The 17,233-nt window shown below is 41.9% G+C and overlaps 1 protein-coding gene and 1 long non-coding RNA gene across 2 annotated transcripts in view; both read right to left on the minus strand.

Moving 5' to 3' along the window:
- Snoo (Sno oncogene) overlaps positions 1-17,233 on the minus strand; it is a gene marked incomplete in the record, with an annotated part of 473,129 nt that overhangs the window by 43,878 nt on the left and 412,018 nt on the right.
- On the minus strand, positions 11,518-16,556 carry LOC128692320 (uncharacterized). The gene is made up of 3 exons (XR_008407574.2): positions 15,646-16,556; positions 12,610-12,655; positions 11,518-11,597 (listed from the first exon to the last, which is right to left on the minus strand). It is a non-coding gene; the product is annotated as an uncharacterized lncRNA (long non-coding RNA).

The following is a 17,233-nucleotide window of genomic DNA, read 5'->3' on the forward strand; positions in this document are numbered from 1 at the left end:
TAAGGTGTAGATTCTGTATTTCGCTTACATTTCAAGTACGGGTCGAGGTGCTTGACCGACTCTAGACGGGCAGTGAAGACTTTCTGTACATTTTCAAGGTCTGCAATTTCGCCTGCCTTGAACGGAACCATTAGCAATCAGCAATGCGCCAGCCTAGAGAAGACAAATGACTTGAGTATCATCCTTGGTTTGGCATCCCTTGTGTTGAAGGTTCTAGTTATCTAACCTATTATTTTCCTTGCGATTGTGATAATGTCGGGAAATGTGAGATTTAAGGGAGCATAGTTACAGTGAAATATTTTGACAATCACTCCCAGGTCTTACCCTCTACTGAGTGATACTAGTTTGGTTTATACTCCGTTCCAATCTATTTCCTCAATCTTTCCATAACGGAGTAACAAACTTGTCCTCACTGAACATCATAACAGTGGCACACAAACACTAAGTCACCTTGGAGGTTTGCGGTGTTCTCAGTGAATGTCACTTTTATACAGATTCTAATTTCGTCTGCAAAGAGTGATACGGTGATATTGTTTGTCTCCATCTATGTCGGATGCAAGAATGAGAAAGAACAGGGTCCAGTACTATGCCCTGAGGAATACAGCTTTTCACTATGGCAGCCTCCGATTTCACTCTCTTCACTATTACACTTTGGGTTCTATTTGTTAGAAAATTAAGCATTCGTCTGTTAACTTTTCTAAGGCTCTGGTAAAGTCTGCGTATACTACATTTTGTCTTCAGTGCATCAAGACAATGTTATTATAGTCCAGTAGTTGCACGAAGCAAGAGCGACCTGTTCTAGACTCATGCTGCCTTGGGTTCTGCAAAGTTTAGGAATCCATATGGTTTATGATCTTGCTTCTTGAAGCTCGAAGATTTTTTTTATATGGGACACCAGTACTATCGGTCCATATTTCTTTGTCATTTCTTTGTTGTCATATTTGTTGAGTGAAAATATGCCACCGATTTATTTTAAAGACTGTGGAATGACCCCCTTGTCTAGGGTCCCTCTCCATAGAGGATTTAAGGCACGTCACAGGAGCTTCTTGCAGTTCTCTAACAGGGAGTTCCACGAGTCTGGGCCTGAGGTAAATTGCCTGGACAAGCTGCCAATGGTTTTTTCAAGGTCAAGTTGGATTATGGTTATGTTAGAAATTTTGGAAATGCTGACAGTTTGAGTTTAGCTCATCAAGAACTCATTCGGATTTTCACCCTTTAGTCTAATTAATGATTCACTGAACAGTCATGCGGAGACCAGCATTTCACTTATTTCCTTGCTGTTGTTAGTGTAAGTTCCATCTCATTTAAACAAGGGGGCCCAATACTGGATGTGGTTTTTGCACTGGATTTTGCATACAAGAAATATTTTGTACGTCTTACAGTTCCACTAAATGCTCTTAACTCCCTCTGTCTTTCAGGGACTGCAAGACTCTTTCAATTTATTTTCACTAATTCCTTTTTCTCTAGCCAATATTTCCTTCCACATTTTAGTCTGGCACCCTTGATTAGTTCCGAGATTCTGTCTTCGCATACAGAGGGAGCGTCTCTCTAGCTTACATCTTCATTCCTTTTTGCTCGAGTATACTTCTAGTATCAGACTTGATCGTCTGTAGACACTGGTTTTAACCCATGATATTTAACATTTCTTCCTACCAGGTTTCCTTAAGGGAACGATTTATTTGATCCCAGCTGATATTCTTGTTAAGTTGAATTTGGTAAAAACAAACATCCTCATGACTATCTGTGTTTTGCTACTTAGGACTCGTGCGCATGTAAATGGTCCAAGTTGGACCGAAACGTCATAAGCTCCTCTCTCTTATGTGCGGGTTATTTGTGTACAGGATACGTAGGGCCGGATTTGAGAGATTCCCCCTGAAAAACTATTTTTAATAGCTGGTATTTAAACTGCTGGGAAGTTGCATTTGGTGGTTTATGTACAATTACAATAACTGTAGATACTGGTTTTCAATCTTTACTGCCAAAACTTCTTATACGCTATTTGTGCTGTTCACTATCACAGTGCAAATGGACGATTTACAGACCACATCCCCTTCCTTGTAGCCCGTGTTTCCAGCCACATTTGAGTAAATTGAACCCAGGTATCCATATTTTGTTGTCAAGGTAGTATCTGAAATATTAGATAAAAGGACAAAGATGCAAACATGACAATTTACCTACTTGACAAAGCTCCTGGAGAGCTAAACACTACCATAATAAAGTGTCACATAGGCTAGAGGAAACGAAGTAACTTAACACTTTTTCCACCATTATTACAGTATTTAGTACGTGTGTGTACAGCTGCAAACATCGCAATGGCCTCGGTGAGGCGTCCAATAATAAATTGTATTTTGCTGTTCCTTGGGTTGAGACTGTTAGGCAAGCATAAATAATATTACATTATTTGTTGTCATGCTGGTGAGGCAGATGTTTTTGGTTGGCATTAAGATACGTGGCTGTGATGCGCCAGCCACTGACTCCACCATCAAGATAATTATGTTCACGATGGAAGCGCTAAAGCCGTAAGGAAGGCAGAGTCTGGGGAAAGGAAGGTATCAGGGTTGATTGAAAGGGAGGACACTCCAGCTCCTTGGATCAAGAGCTCTTTGCAGAAAAGAGAGAGAACAGAGGGAAGAGATGAGGAAAAAACGAGAGAAAAGAGATAAGAGGAAAGAGAAGAAAAAGGGGAGGGAGAGAGAGAGAGAGAGAGAGAGACAGAGACAGAGACAGAGAGACAGAGACATTGAATTTGGCACTTGATACTTGGCAGCAGTCAAGCCTCCACAACGGCACTCCCCTCCTCTTCCTCTTGTCTGCTATCTCACTACACCTACTACTACTCTACTTCCCAATCCTCCTCGTTCCTTTTCCTTCACTTCCCAATCCTCCCCATTCTTTATACACTTCCCAATCCTCCTCATTCTTTCTTCCCCACTTCCTGCAATTGCTCTTCTCATTCTTCCTGTTCCTGTTATCCATACTGCTGCTGCTTCTCTTATAAATGGTGGATCCCTCCCAATAAAGTTACTATGATTATTATAATTTCTGTAAAGTTCCAGACTCGTATTAAACAAGAATTACAACAATCACGTGCTTTAAACATTTTACGGAGATCGAGTCTGGACACAGGAGTTATCACAGTCATTATAAACAACGGACAAGCGCCACTCCACAACCAAGATAACAAAACAATCGCAAAAAAGTGGTGACTGAAAACACTTACGTCACACAGCATTAAAATCTTTGAAACAGTTTCAAGAATCAAGATCGCTAGTCACATGAATTCACAACTGCACAACCTAGGGCAGCATGGGTGTAGAGCAGATCGCTCCTGCCTCTCACAACTGCACAACCCAGCACAGCATGGGTGTAGAGCAGATATTTCCCGTCTCTCACAACTACTGGACCAATACATGGTCTTGGGTGCACTGTAAACAGAAATGAGGATGTAGTATACAGAGACTTTGAAAGCCTTAACAGGAGCAAGCATGGTGAAAGAGCGCACAAAACGAGTGCTAAAGGAATAACTGGAAGAGAGGGTGGGTGCGGTTTTGTGTAACAAATAGAACGCAAGAGCAATGGTGAAGAGTTAAGGCAAGAGCAATGGTGAAGAGTTGAGACAAGAGGCTGCCACAGTTAAAAACAGAGTTCCTGGACGGACTATTCGCCCCAATTCTTTTTCATTATCATAACACACACACACACACACACACACACACACACAAACACACACAGAGAGAGAGAGAGAGAATCTCACAGCAGTGTATCATCCTTTGCAGACACGAATTTCTACACGAGTATTATCCAGTGAGGACACAGTGAATCCCAAGCTGATGTAAGCCAAGCCTTCCAGTGAGCCACTAACAATATTATGATTTTTAATAAGGACAAATTTTAGTTGCTCCGCTATGGAAAAACAGAAAAAAAACTGGAATTCAGCATGAAACTGAGAACACAAGAGAGCAGAAGATTAATGCCAGAGACTTGGTCGTGATAATGTCAGACGTCATAGTCAAGGATTACGAGACAGTTACTATGACAACCTCAAGCAAAACCTTCAGAAACATCGCCGGTACCAGTGTAGAAGTCTTCAAGAGAAACCGGACCATTTCCTCGACCAATGCCCGATCAACCAGGCTGTGATTCATGTGTGTTTCAGTAGGCTGAAAACATCAACAACTTGACTGAACAATGTAAGGAAACAGCCGGGAAGCCAGTGTATAAAAAAAATTCTGGAAACCTGCCACAGGTATGTCACTGTGCATTTTATACACCAACTGTGATGCGTCAGTGTTGTCTGCCCTCAACACCGTGGTGCGTCAGTGTTGTCTGCCCTCAACACCGTGGTGCGTCAGTGTTGTCTGCCCTCAACACCGTGGTGCGTCAGTGTTGTCTGCCCTCAACACCGTGGTGCGTCAGTGTTGTCTGCCCTCAACACCGTGGTGCGTCAGTGTTGTCTGCCCTCAACACCGTGGTGCGTCAGTGTTGTCTGCCCTCAACACCGTGGTGCGTCAGTGTTGTCTGCCCTCAACACCGTGGTGCGTCAGTGTTGTCTGCCCTCAACACCGTGGTGCGTCAGTGTTGTCTGCCCTCAACACCGTGGTGCGTCAGTGTTGTCTGCCCTCAACACCGTGGTGCGTCAGTGTTGTCTGCCCTCAACACCGTGGTGCGTCAGTGTTGTCTGCCCTCAACACCGTGGTGCGTCAGTGTTGTCTGCCCTCAACACCGTGGTGCGTCAGTGTTGTCTGCCCTCAACACCGTGGTGCGTCAGTGTTGTCTGCCCTCAACACCGTGGTGCGTCAGTGTTGTCTGCCCTCAACACCGTGGTGCGTCAGTGTTGTCTGCCCTCAACACCGTGGTGCGTCAGTGTTGTCTGCCCTCAACACCGTGGTGCGTCAGTGTTGTCTGCCCTCAACACCGTGGTGCGTCAGTGTTGTCTGCCCTCAACACCGTGGTGCGTCAGTGTTGTCTGCCCTCAACACCCAGGTTACCTGGAGGTTATTCCGGGGATCAACGCCCCTGCGGCCCGGTCCATGACCAGGCCTCCCGATGGATCAGGGCCTGATCAACTAGGCTGTTACTGCTGGCCGCACGCAGTCCAACGTACGAACCACAGCCCGGCTGAAGGCGGGCAGTGCCCAGGTGAGGGCTGGCAGTGCCAAGCTTGTTGGCACGTCTCATTTGTGTTCTTAATTTACTTGACAATACCTGTTCTAAACACCAAGTGGTGGAACTGTTGTGGTAAATGTGTCCACTTAACATCACTTGACTCACTTCTCCACTTAATACCCCTTGCCAAACACTTGTCCACTTAATACCACTTACCAGACACTTGGGCTTGTTAAAAGAATCATCTTACCTATCCCCTCCTGTCAGCCGATTCACTTGACACCTGTGTTTGAATGACCACTTGCAAGGATATCCGTGATATACTTGTGACTAACAGCCGCCACTAACAGCCTGGTCAACCACGCTGTTAGTGCCGGCGTCCTGCAGACCCCCCACAGCCATCAGGATGATACGGACGAGAAAGACGAGCCAACAGGGCATTAAGACTGTCTTGGGTGTAAAACATTAAATGAAGGTGTAAAAACACTACACAGTTTCTGAAACAGGTATGGTCGGGTCTTCCTGTCATAGTAAGTTAGACATCAACCATCTAAGGAGGTACGTCCTCCTGTCATAGGTTGGATAGCAATCAATCATCCAGGCAAGTACTACCCTCCTGTCATAGTACAAGGTTAGACAGCAACCATCCAGGGAGGCACTGTCATGTCATAGCAGAAGACTGATAGGCATCAACCATACAAGGAGATGCTGTCCTGTCACAGTAGGATAGTAGACAGTTAACATCCAGGGAGGTACTGCCCTCCTGTCACAGCAGTAGGTTGGTAAACAGCTCCATTCAAGGCAGGTAAAAGTGCAGACCTGGAGAATGTGAAGAGAACCTTCACTGCCCGCATAGTCAGTCAGACTTCTAAATTATTGAGAACGTTGGAAGCTCCTTGATCTGTACCTCTTGGAACCTAGACAAGATATACCTTATAATCTACACTTAGAAAATTCTAGAAGGATTCGGAACTGATCTCTACACAAAATTATTCCCCGTGAAAGTAAAAGGCTTGGCAGACGGTGCAAAATACCAACAATAATACGCAGATGATAAATTAGACACGTGTGCAACTCTTGGGTATCTTTATTGAGGAAACGTTTCGCCACACAGTGGCTTCATCAGTCCATACAAAGGAGAATCTTGAAGAACAGGAGGAGAATGAGGTAATCAGTCCCTCAACCTTGAGTCGATGTGGTCAGTCCATCAATCTTGAATAGAATACGGCATACGTGCTGAGAAGGAGCTTATAAACCGTTGGCAGGAGAGGTGCGGAAGTCATAGGTCGTGTAACATTTGTTCAATGTTGAAGTAGGTCGTGCCCAAGAATTAGGCAAGCGAAGAATTCCCAAGTATTAAGATCCCAAGAAGTTGCAGTGTCTGACAGGTTTGTAGATGAATGGTTCAGAGAACCGACATGTTGATAAATTAGACACGTGTGCAACTCTTGGGTATCTTTATTGACACTGCAACTTCTTGGGATCTTAATACTTGGGAATTCTTCGCTTGCCTAATTCTTGGGCACGACCTACTTCAACATTGAACAAATGTTACACGACCTATGACTTCCGCACCTCTCCTGCCAACGGTTTATAAGCTCCTTCTCAGCACGTATGCCGTATTCTATTCAAGATTGATGGACTGACCACATCGACTCAAGGTTGAGGGACTGATTACCTCATTCTCCTCCTGTTCTTCAAGATTCTCCTTTGTATGGACTGATGAAGCCACTGTGTGGCGAAACGTTTCCTCAATAAAGATACCCAAGAGTTGCACACGTGTCTAATTTATCAACATGTCGGTTCTCTGAACCATTCATCTACAAACCTGTCAGACACTGCAACTTCTTGGGATCTTAATACTTGGGAATTCTTCGCTTGCCTAATTCTTGGGCACGACCTACTTCAACATTGAACAAATGTTACACGACCTATGACTTCTGCACCTCTCCTGCCAACGGTTTATAAGCTCCTTCTCAGCACGTATGCCGTATTCTATTCAAGATTGATGGACTGACCACATCGACTCAAGGTTGAGGGACTGATTACCTCATTCTCCTCCTGTTCTTCAAGATTCTCCTTTGTATGGACTGATGAAGCCACTGTGTGGCGAAACGTTTCCTCAATAAAGATACCCAAGAGTTGCACACGTGTCTAATTTATCAACATGTCGGTTCTCTGAACCATTCATCTACAAACCTGTCAGACACTGCAACTTCTTGGGATCTTAATACTTGGGAATTCTTCGCTTGCCTAATTCTTGGGCACGACCTACTTCAACATTGAACAAATGTTACACGACCTATGACTTCCGCACCTCTCCTGCCAACAAATAATACGCAGGGGTGTAATGAGTACACTAAGGGACAACTCAGTGTGAAGGGACCAAGACAGCAACAGCCTGGTTGATCACGTCATTTAGCGAGAGGTCTAATCTGGGACCGGGCTGGGAGGGCGTTGATCCTCGGAACACTCAGAAAGGCTGCAGGTAGGAACTCTTCTAATATTTCTTTACCAAACAAGTCATCCTGTACGCGGGGGCGATGATCCCCAAGACCTTCAGCTATAAAATATATTCAGAGTTAATTTTCAGCTGGCCTGTTCTAGTAAATTTATTCCTGTAGTGTTGTGTTACCTCGTGAAAGCACTACATACCTCTGTTGCCTCTCTTTGTCGACTGAACACGAGACGAGAATTTTCGCACTTAAGAGGCACGTAAGTTCCCTCGTCTTCTAACATATTCATTTTCCACTATAATCTAACTTGTCCATAATTCCTATTGCATTTGCTTTGTTTCGTAAGGTGAAATCTAGGATCTTTCCTTAATTCATGGTATAACTTAACAAATCTTAAACAAATGCGATACTAATTATGTACAAGGTAGATTATAGTGGTAAAATGACCATATTAGAAGACGGGGGAACTTACGTGGCTCTTAACTTGTTCATCTACTCGAAGGTATTATAGTCTACATACATTGGTTTAGAAAGTTACACGTGAGCAAATACTAGGACATTTTTAGAATACGTTTCGGTCCTGCGGACAGGCAGACAATGGTATCATATTATCTCATTGTTTACCTGTCCGTCCCCATCCCAATATGGCATTCTTAGGGTCACTGTCACTCACACCTCACTCTCCGCCTATATATACTGCCTTTTTAAGCTGTGTGTGTCAGAAGTGATCAAGATTCCAGGACCGAAACGTTTTCTAATAAATATGTCCTAGTGTTTACTCACGTGTCTTTCTAAACCAATCTGTCGGCATCTAATACCAAATTTTATACCAATCTACCATTAATATAATGATACCTGTGACCTGTTTCCAGGGTTTTTCTACCCTTGATACCCGGCCTGAGGCCACGCTCTTGCCGCTGCCCGATCACAGGCCTACAAATCCCGGCAGATGACACTTGCACGAGACAGAGGTTCAGTTTCCTCTTGAAAATCACCTTCGTCCTAATAGATATTTGTGGAGTCTGCTGCTGATAACACGGCAAGTCTCGGCCCACGGATGTTCACTGTTCTTCATTTGTGCTCACGAGACCAGGGATATTCCAGCAAGTGGCTGAACAGTTTGTAGATTTGGAACCAGGCCCTCCACTATCTTACATGTACGTACATATTATCGAACGTATATGGTATCAGATATCTTTTATCCATTCCAGAGAGAACACTAAGTGCTTGGAGGTGTTCATAATAGTTTAGAGGTTTTTATTGATTTTATGTGGGCAGTAAACGACCTCTGTACATTTTCCAACTCTGCTAGCCCTGTACATGAATGGTATACAATACCGACAAGATGAAAATTACACACACATGCAGCATCTTAAAGATACCCAGATGTTGCATGTGTCTAATTTTCATCTACTAACTCTGTCTTAACGATAGTTGTGAGGACATAGCAATATCAGAGTAATGATTGCACAACTGATTAGACAAGTGCCATCATTGTTGCTGCTTTTCTTGTTTTGAAAGTTCTCAGTCCACCGTCATTTTCCTGGCCGTTGTTCCATTTGACTTATTGTATTCTCTAAGTGAAAGATCATCCGGCATTATTCTGCCTATGTTCTATAAACTGCTAATTTTGAGATCTTCATTCTTCCCGTATCTAACCAGTTAAAGTTTGCCACCAGTAAACAGCATCTAGTTTTCATTTGCCCATTGAAAATTTTGCTATTATCTAATTTTTCTGCCTTCTACGGCTATGAGTTCATATTTTGGTATCGTCTGCAAAGAACGATACGATACCTTAGTGGCTGTAGCCATGTGAAAGCACAGTACCTGTGTAATGTCGAGTTGCCTCGGGAAAGCACACTAACCAGTTACTCTCTCTCCATGTTCTTGTCTAGTTTATGACTTGTAGTCTAGAATTAGCATCTGCCAGTAGAAGTGAGTGTGTAGTCCCTAGCTTGATAGATTTAAAATATATTAAATGAATGCACTCTTGAGTGTATTCCGCAAACTTGTGTACCATTTTGCATAATAATTTCTTTCTGTACAAAAGATGAAGTGGAGGAGAGGCAGAATACTGAAACAGCCTCAAGGAGAAACCTCAGTATTGTCCCTTGAAGTCTTCTTATTGACCTCCGAGGCTGTGGGTCCCCATGTCTGCTTCTAGACGAACTTGTTGTCTACTTAAATGAACTACACATTTGATAAATTAGACATGTGCAACACTTGGGTATCTTTATTGTGGAAACGTTTCGTCACAGTGGCTTCATCAGTGAAATACAGAAGAATGGTTGAAGATCAGAAGGCGTGCGAGGTAATCAGTCCCTCAGCCTGAAGTCTATGTAATCAGTCCATCAATTTATCAAGTTGTCGGCTCGGAAACATTCATCTACAACCATACATTTCACAAACGGTAATGACCAAGGCGCAATACAATATTCTTTATTTAAAATATATTTAAAATTAATTGGGAAAACACCAGTTCATGAAGCATTTGAGTAAAGTTGGTTAATCCAACTTTAGTTCCTGATCAATCAGGCTGTGGTGCCTACATGGCAATGTTTGAAGCTAGTAACAACCGCCTGGTTCATCAGATCAACTAGGAGGCCTGGTCTGGCATAACTCCGAGGGGGGCAGTGACCCCTGGAATCTATTAGAGGGACGTACAGGTAACCGTAATAGACGTGCAACCACGACATGGCATGGAGGAAGGGGGGGTATCACAGCAATGTGTGTGCAGAGCAGACTAGTGACTGAGGACGGTATACATCTTTCACGGGTTTACAGGGTTTTCCTTCTCCCGCCCTCTACCACATCCTCTTCCACCCTACTACATCCCCTTCCACACACTTCCCCCCCTGCCTTCCCCTTCCCTGGGGTCTCCAGCAGTGTGCCAGCAGGTAGCCTGGCTGTCATTACCTACAGGATGTTTACTCTCCTACCCTCCACATGCTGCTCTCCTAATTAATGTTTGACCCAAAGAACACCGAAAGGGGAAAGGGTGGAGTAATTAGCCCGGGGAAGAAGGAAATTGTAAGGGAAGGGGGGGGGGGAGGTATGAAGGAGGTGTGTTACACTGAAGGTTACTGGGGACGTGAGTCGTGTGAAACACTCAACTAAGATGTTTCGCTCACTGCGCCATCCCTCAAGAGTAGCCCCCTCTTCCCTGTACCTCACTGTACACAAAAGCAATACACATCTTATGCGCTAAACAAATTTACCAATTTGCGCTTACACAGTCTAAAACAATAATGCCGCTTAAGAGGGCATTCTCGAACTATCACTGAAGCAAAACCAGACAATTACTTACATAAAAGTAGTACATACACAGCGTACTAATGCAAACTTTCCTCCATGTAGTAGTAAGCAGTGGTTCAAATTTGAAGGCAATGAGAACATCACAGATCGTGTACCCATCCACAAATTATTTCGCCTCTGTTTCATCTTACAAATCCACTAATAAATTCCTTTAAACTGTACCCCTTGGAAGGCAAGCTGTCTTTAAGAGGGAACTTGACGAGTTCCTCAAATTGGTTCCTGACCAACAAGGCTGTGGCTCGACGCTGGACTGAATGCGTCCAGCAGTAACAGCCTGGCTGATTAGACGTTGATCCACCATGAGGCCTGGTCTGGGGCCGGGCCGCGGGGGCGCTCACCCCAGAAAGATTCCTTCAGGTATCTTTCGAGTAAAACAAATATTTTCACGTAATTTTATCTTTAATCTTCCTAAATATAGAAATTTAAAACCATATTTAATATTTATTTTGCCCCGGTCCTAGACCATTATATAAGAATATGTAGATCATTGCTACACATTCCCTGGTCCTCAGTCCGTACTAATATTCTCACAAAAACTTAAGAAATATCTCACGAAGATATATATACAAGTGCACCAACTTGATTCACCGTCGCTCACACATAATGTCCATGGTTCGATTCCAGGTACTGGTGGAAGCATTAGGGCGTGTTTCCTGATGTCCCTGCTCACGTAGCGGCAAATAAGTACCTGGGTATTAGTCGACTGGTGTGGGTCGCATCCTGGGGGACAAGATTAACCTAAGTTGCCCGAAATGTTCTGCATAACCAGGGGCTTTCTATATAGTATGTCAGTGATGTCAGGTAGTTCAAGTCAAGTTATATCATGTACTTGTAGAAATAAAGACATTTTATTATTACAGAAGACCAAAAAAACTGCATTCTAACATTTTTATATGGAGAGCACTAAACCCGTAGGAATGAGTATATTTACAACCCTGGAAGTTCACAGATAAGACCTCCCTTCCCCAATCTTCCCACCTACTGAACAGTACATGAGATGCACCAGCACTGAAACTGAGTAAGAAGAATCATCCTGGGTTGTAACGAGCCCACAACCTCTCAACAGCAAACCAGTCTTCGTGTAAATAAATTGTGAATTAATTTAAATAGTTTACCATGCTCTAGAACGTTCCTCCCTTCTATTAGCTATTTGGTTGATCTACCGGCTCTTCCTCCACCCACCCATGTACCATTGTTCCTCCTGGGTATCAAGTCTTCCACCTGCCAACACACTCCAGCTAGGTATTGTCATCTCATTCAGAGACTTCTTCCAGGTACCTTTCTCATTTTATTACATTCAAGAATTCTTTTATTCTGCTATAGTTTCCCCTTCTGAAATTTGTTTTTACCCATTCTTCTCCGCCCTGTTATTTTTACGATTCTTACTTCCACAGGGTATTAGAAACTCAGAACTAGCACCAGAGATCTCTTCATTTTATTTTGTCTACTTAATGGTGAATACTAGATCCAGCCTCGTTGGCTCATCCCTCTCCTCGCTTGATGTGCCCCTCATACATGATGACTTTTCCACCACCTCAATTATCTTAGTACCACGTATGGGTTCCAGTACTCACGATTATTTCATTATATTATTATAATCAGGAGGGAAGCGCTAAGCCCATAGGGGGTTATGCAACACATGGGGAATAGGAGGCAACATGTACCAACCAATGACATATACATAGGGTGACAATGGTTGCTGTAACAGGTACATAACTGACGGCTTAACTACCTTTGTTGACGACCTGACTTGATGCTTCAACCACTCGTCCTCTCACCTGAAAAAGGGAAAAAAATATTTTAACAAACTGAAGATGTGTTCTTATAATTAATATTGAGATACATAAATTTATAATATATATATATATATATATATATATATATATATATATATATATATATATATATATACACACACATACATACATATATAAAATGTCGTGCCGAATAAGTAAAACTGGTTAACAAAAACACATTTAAAATTAAGTCCTTTCTAAAATGTTCTCTTATACGTTTAAAAATGTATTTTTTCACATTTATGTTAATGTAAAAAATGATGATTTTGTACCAAAAGAACCTTAGAAAACTCACCTAACCTTATTATAAAAAGCGCAGTTTAATTTAGCCTAACCCAACTAATTACATTTTATACAAGTTTACAGTAACTTAATAAAAAAATGAAATTTTTTTCGTTACGTTCAAAATGATTTTTGCGAAATTATTGCATACACAAATTTTCGCTTGCCTTATTCGACAAGAAGAACGTTGTTATTTAAGCCAAAATCACAAGTTTTCCCTATTCGGCACAACGTGTATGTGTATATTATATATATATATATATATATATATATATATATATATATATATATATATATATATATATATACACACACACACACACACACACACACACACACACACACACACACACACACACACACACACACACACACACACACACACACACACACAGTAAAATCACGGTAAACAAGTGAAATCACAATATGCAAAATAACCACAGTGAAAAAAATAGTGAAACTCCAAGCTAGGCAGCCTGTTTACAAGCCACGTTTCTTCCCAGCCCGGGAACACCAATGGGCCTCAAGCATGGTTTCATTCTCCTGTATGTTGACCACAAAAGCGATTTTTATATCAATGCACCATGCGGAGGTATATACAGAGAAAGATCGCAGTCAGCAGAATTCGAAATCACATCAGGGGAGTGGCAAGGTTCCCTAAGTGATGCTGTAGACCACTCCTAACCTAGCTTTTGAGGCATCTGTGGCCGAGCGGTCTAGAGCGTCACTAAGGACCCTTGACACTTCCCTGGCGTGATTTCGAATCCTGCCATCTTTCTCTTGTGTATACCTCCGCTTGTTTTTGCATGGTACATTGATATATATTTATATACAATAGTCATCCGGGGTAAAGGAAGGAAGAGCCGGGGTCGTCTCAGGAAGGGCTGGAAGTAAAGCGTAAAGGTGGTTTTGAGTATCAGTGGCTTGGACATCCAACCGGTAGTGCACGTATCTTAGATAGGAGCAGTGGCAAGCTCTTATAATCTGACGTGTTGGTGGAGTAGGACTACATTTATTAAGGGATTCAGAGGAAACAGGTTAGCCAGACTAGTCCTGGAAGTGTAAAGTATACAATGCCTGCCTGAAGACGGGAAGCACAGTGCCTGCCTGCACTCTCAAGGAAAGATGATGCAGTTCGAAAGGTTATCTGAGCTGTGATATCAGCAAGTTTCTGGCAGGACAGTGATTGAATAAATGAGAGTGAAAGCATTTTTTTTTTCGGGTCACTCTACCTTGGAGTGAGACGGGTGATGAAGCAAAAAAAAAAAATGCACATAGGTGTGATATACCTGTGACCGGTTTAGAGGAGTTTCCCCATCCTTGCAGCCCAACCAGAGGCTAGGCACTAAAAACGTCTTGTTATCCAGCACTCTAAATATTCACTTTCAAACATTATCATATTTACACTGTCATTATCAACCTGCTGCTGCCATCAACAATTCACTTTTATTGTATAAATCATAAACACAAGGCAAGTAAAACGAGTCATATTTTTCGCATCTCACAATCCATATTCATAATATGTTCCATGTCGTCGGCCGTAAATGCCAGCCAGTTTAGATGACAGGTGAACTATGGTGACCATTCATGGCAAAACAGCTGTTGTGTTCTTATAGTCTAAAAAGCAACCTGTGGGGAGGGTGGCCCTCCTCCCTGAGAACGGCTTTCACGTGAATTTCGGCCCATTATAAAAGTCTGATTGAAATTACCTTTCCAGCGAGATATAAAATATTGCTGCATAACAAGCTTTTCAAAATATAAAAAAAAATCATTTTGAACAAATTTATCGTGTTAATAGTTTTACTTTTAATGTATTAAATCGTATGAAAATGCTTTAGAGTTCTATTTAGTGTAGTAATATTAATTTTCTGTGGTACATATACTTTGACCAGCTAATGATGTTCTCATCTACAATGGATGACAGAAATGCTTTGTTTGTGAAGCAGTTATTTATGAAAATGATGTGGTGACATACATAGTTTTTTTGGTTGTTGTTTTTGCCTACCAGTGGACGGGTTTTCCCCCTTTGGCACAAAATATAAGACTCCGTTACACAATCCACTTGATATTTTGGAATTTACATAATAGATTATCGTTAAGCTTGAAATTAAGGCCATCAACGCGATGTTACCCCAACAGTGATACACATGCATGAAACTTGTACCGGACCGAAACGTCGTTTTAAAGTATCATTCTCCCATTTGTGGTAAACACTCGTCGTTCACTAGTTTCTATACTCACCACTCGATTTTTTTCCGTCATCTAGGCTTCGGCACTTTCAAAATTTCACAAGAATGGATATTTACCCATAGATATTTTTGTAGGTTCCTCTTAAAATAGTAGCGGAAAAAATATACATGTTGGAACCATTGAAGTTAAGACATGTGTGAAGATGAACCTTACATCGACATGCGTTGCATTGTAAAGCTTGGTCAAGACATGATAAAGCTCTACACAAGGAGTATTTGGTTAATATAGTTTAAAGTATATCGACTACACTAGGGTCATAAAAGCTGCACGTAACCTTTCCACCACCAGACAAGAATATTTTAATTCCTAAAACAGGAATTAAATTCTCAGCATGCCTGTACATACGTTAAAAGAAATACACCTCTCGGTGTATATATCCTGTGCCCCTTAAAAGCTTGCTATGTACCTTCGAGTATTCTTCAATACCATGAGTAACACACCTCGTACACAGGGTGACACTAGCACACTCAGTCACTGGACAGCCACACACACACTGCCTGACTCTGGCTGAACTGGTTGGCTAATGGAGTTTAAAGCCTATTAACTACACGAGGGTTATTCAAGCTGCATGTAACCTTTTCACTATCAGACAAGAATACTTTAATCCCTTAAATAGGGATTAAAGTAAACTCTCAGCATATATACGCTGAAAGACATATACTTCTAGATGTATATATACCTTATGGCTGCACTGAAAATGTTCGTCGCTTCATTTGATGGGTTGGTTTGAAGCCTATCGGCATCACGAGAGGTCATCAAATAAAATATTATGAAAAACAATGAATGGCAAGAAAATCACAATTGCAATATATACATGTACAGAACTGTGATAAAAGACTCATGTAACGCAAATTAAATGCAGAGTAATTATCGTTAAGGCTTCATATAACACGTGACACAAACCAGTCAAGAACAGTACCAAGGAACTAAATTTGTTCTCGGTGTATATACATCTACATACAACTCTCAGAGTATATACGTGTCAAATGAACAATTCGTGAGGATTGTTCAGTGTTCAGCGTATGTTTCAACTCAGTGAACATGAGACATCACTATGCTGACAATTTCAATTATTTCTGTGTTGTCAGCAGTGAAGGTCCCACCTGCGTAAATAATTGATCAATAATAGAGAAAAAGTTTGCCTTTCCGTTTTATACAAAAGCTGTTATTTCAATTTTATACAGAAACTGTTATTTCGAGTTTATTTAGAAGCTGTTATAACCAGTAATAATAACAAATGTAATAATAATAATAATAAAAATAATAATACTTTGCGTGCAAACATTTTGAGTTTTCTTCAATTTCACATATCAACATTTTACTTCCATTTTATTAAAGTCTGTCTGTCTGTCTGTCTGTCTGTCTGTCTGTCTGTCTGTCTGTCTGTCTGTCTCTCTCTCTCTCTCTCTCTCTCTCTCTGTCTCTCTCTCTCTCAACTGAGTGGGGGGGGCTATGATGCCGCTGAAGGACTTTTCAGAGTACATATACTGAAAGAGTACTTAAATGTCTATAAAAGTGATTCAAGTATCCTTGACCAGTGTACACAGGTGAGGCTCAGCCTTAATGACCCTCGTGTGGCAGCCACACTTTAAACCTAACAGACTAATTTTGTTTTATCTGTTAGAGATAGTATAATAACCTATCTGATAAGTCAAGGTATCTTATTAATGAATATAAGATACCAGAGATATTAAGCAAATATCTTAAATATACCTGCAATAATTGAAGGTATAAATCCAGATGTACTCCAGTTAACCCTTGTCTGGCCTAGTTCCTAGGCGTTTTGTATATCCATATGTTCTTGCGCTATCCTCCACAGGATGGAGATAGGATGCACAATACACTAGCTTTACCTTTGATATACCTTTGATGAGTTTCGAGTCTTTGTATTCCCGGAGCCCGGCCAAGGGCCAGGCTGGTCTGGTGCTAGCCTGGTCAACCAGGCTCTTGCTGTGGTGGCCCGCTGCCCCACGTATTCATCACAGCCTAGTTGACCTGGCCCGCTTCGGCGGTAAAATACAAATTTAA

This window comes from Cherax quadricarinatus, chromosome 53 (assembly GCF_038502225.1).
Source record: "Cherax quadricarinatus isolate ZL_2023a chromosome 53, ASM3850222v1, whole genome shotgun sequence".
NCBI lineage: Eukaryota > Metazoa > Arthropoda > Malacostraca > Decapoda > Parastacidae > Cherax > Cherax quadricarinatus.